The sequence below is a fragment of the Lepisma saccharinum genome, unplaced genomic scaffold, assembly GCF_977018435.1.
Source record: "Lepisma saccharinum unplaced genomic scaffold, izLepSacc3.1 HAP1_SCAFFOLD_1169, whole genome shotgun sequence".
Taxonomy (NCBI): Eukaryota; Metazoa; Arthropoda; class Insecta; order Zygentoma; family Lepismatidae; genus Lepisma; species Lepisma saccharinum.
Window position 1 is genome coordinate 23,663 of NW_028143809.1, and position 2,809 is coordinate 26,471.

General features: G+C 39.9%; 1 non-coding gene across 1 annotated transcript; it reads right to left on the minus strand.

The window, feature by feature from the left end:
• Positions 1 to 1,219: 1,219 nt before the first annotated feature.
• Positions 1,220 to 1,290, minus strand: TRNAG-GCC (transfer RNA glycine (anticodon GCC)). Its single transcript has one exon. It is a non-coding gene; the product is annotated as a tRNA-Gly (tRNA).
• Positions 1,291 to 2,809: the final 1,519 nt, after the last annotated feature.

Sequence of the window (2,809 nt, forward strand, 5' to 3'; positions counted from 1 at the left end):
TCCTTAATTATTTTGTGCATATGCCTCATGCGTTTGGGGGGCTAATGCCTGGCTCTGGGGGGCTTGGACCCCCCCCCTAGCCCCTACCTAACTACGCCCATGATAACCTGAGGGAGTGTTTTGCAGCGGATTTTGAGATTGGCAATGTCGTGTATATAATTGGAATCATTAAGTAAACGACGGTGATAGGGAGTATGTAAGTTTAGAAAGGACAAGAGATGAGGTGTTGCAAAATTACGTAAAGAAGGCACTCTGTTACGAACTATAGCTAGGAAAAAATGAAAAGCTGAATCGATTCTAGAGAGCTGAGAGGAACATGCCGTGGACCAGACTGGAGAGCAGTATTCTATTATTGGGGAAATGAACAACTTGAAGTACAAGGTGAGGGCTGAGATATCACTAATTTCGGTAAAACAACACAGTAAACCTGAGACGCATTGCTTGTTTGTGGTGCATATAATATGTTCCTCAAATGTTAACTTTTGGTCGAAAGCAATGCATCCCGGCTAACTCTCGAGCAAGGGAACGAAAGCAAGTCTCTGCGCAAGTAGTGAGAGACGGCTCCACCAATGAACACGTAAGAGAGAACGGGATTTCGTAGTGGGAGGAAATCGACTTCAGTTAACAGCCTTCACAGCAGCGTGTACTACTTCGCTCTGCCCACTCGATCATCCCCTTCCCTTCTCTGCCGTTATGCGCGGCCTTGATCCAGAGATAGCCGGAACAGAGCGTAAGTCTTTGAGAAAGGGAATTTTCTTTGATGTTATTGCCAGAGATGTAATAAGATGGCTCTCTTTTCAGAGATATATTAAGAGTAGGCTACTACATTTTTTCAGGGTTTAATGTAGGGTTCCATGTCCGACACCAGAAATTAAATGTTGCTATGTCATTCTGGAGGGGATGAGTATCAATGGAAGTGAAGGTTTCTATGAAAATTTTACTCATCTGCGAAAATAAACTGTGAGATGGTACACTTCTCTTCCTGTCCCTGCAGCATTACTTCAGAAGCCTTCAAGCAGTGGAAACTAGCACACTTTTCAGTTTATAGACTGTAGTCTAAAGAGCCGTCGCTCTATCGCCAGCAGAAGTGAAGAAATTTCAATGGATATTATTTCGCCGAATAAAATGTAGGACTATTTTTCATTACTAGCAATTTCCTTCTTGTAGAAAGGTAGACAATTAATTGATACAAGTAATAGAAAAACGGAAAAAATTACCTTGCATCGGCCGGGAATCGAACCCGGGCCGCCCGCGTGGCAGGCGAGCATTCTACCACTGAACCACCGATGCTTACAACGAAATAAACGGTTCAAGGTTATATGTTGAACATGCAACCCGATAACGTGCTTTCAGGAACTACAAAAGGAAAAGGGGGGGGGGGGGTGCGAGGGTGAGAGAGAATTGTACTAAAAGTAAACAAGTTGTTTTGCAGTCGTCGTCCACCACAGTGTGAGACTACAGCAACAAATTCTTCTTCGAATAGAGAGGAAGTGAATTTATTCCCTCACAGTGGTGACGTGCACTGGGGAGCAGCTAGTCCAGCAGAGATAGATAAATCTCACATCTCTAAATTATTTTCAAATCACAATATTTATTGTCTTTTTGAAGTTGAAGCCACAGTTCATATGCAACACTGCAACATTTTTTTTTAACGCGCTTCTCGTCCCTCGGTTCGATCAGCGGGCAAGGCTGGTAGGAGCTGGTAGGAGCTTTCCATCGCCTTAAACTTAAAAATGAATAAATTCGTGGACACTATAAAATACTATTTTAATATAGATTTTCCATTAATAACAAAAAAGATTGAAACAACAAACATACATACATACAAAAAAATCTTGGATCACGAGTGGTATTATACTATTCCAAGCGTGGGAGGGAGACCGGCAGTCGGTAGGTAAGCCAAGGCCCTTCAGGGCTGTTGTACAAAGGATTATTATTATTATTAATAATAATAATAATAAACGAGAGCTGTATAATAAAGTTCACTAGTTTCAACCCTCAGATGAAAGACCATTATAGGGAATACACAAAGACACTCAAAAAGATCATAGCAGAAGCAAAGAAGATGAGAACAGTAACGAAATTAAGAATGCATGCAACAAAAGTTAAACAACGTGGAATATAATTTTTTAAAAAAAACAGAGGGAAAGAATAAAAAAAAACAAGCTTATCAATTGTACATAATGGCACATGAGCGGGAAGTTCTTGCCTATACATTTAATGACTTTTTCCTGAATTCCGTTAAATCATCAATTGCGGGCGCATTAAGTGCAAATCAAATCAATAACACACAAAACAACAATAATAGAAATATCAGCATCGCCAATAAAAATGTCTATCAGCCCAGTCATTCCGCATGAAATGAAAACCATAATAAAAATTCTAAAAAATAGCACATCCTGTGGAAGGGATGACATACCAGACTTCATTGTGAAACTTTGTCCCGATGAACTCGAGGTCCCAATAGCAATACCTCTTTTTCATCTGGCTGCTCTTGTACACAAGAAAGGAGACAGAACAGACATAAAGAATTACAGGCCAATGGAGGGAGACTGGCAGTCGGAAGATAGGCCAAGCCACGGGTTATTATTATTTATCCTTTCTCAATTTTCAAAAATTTAGAAAAAGCAATGTTTAACAGAATAATGTCATTCATGAAAAAAAAAATATCCTTTTCCAATTAGTTCGACTTCAGAAAAACAGTTACCATAAATAATGCCCTGTGTTCCATCACAAAAAAAGGTCCAAGAAGTTCATGACAGGGAAGAGAAAACAATAGGTAGTTATGCTGATCTGACAAAAGCATTCG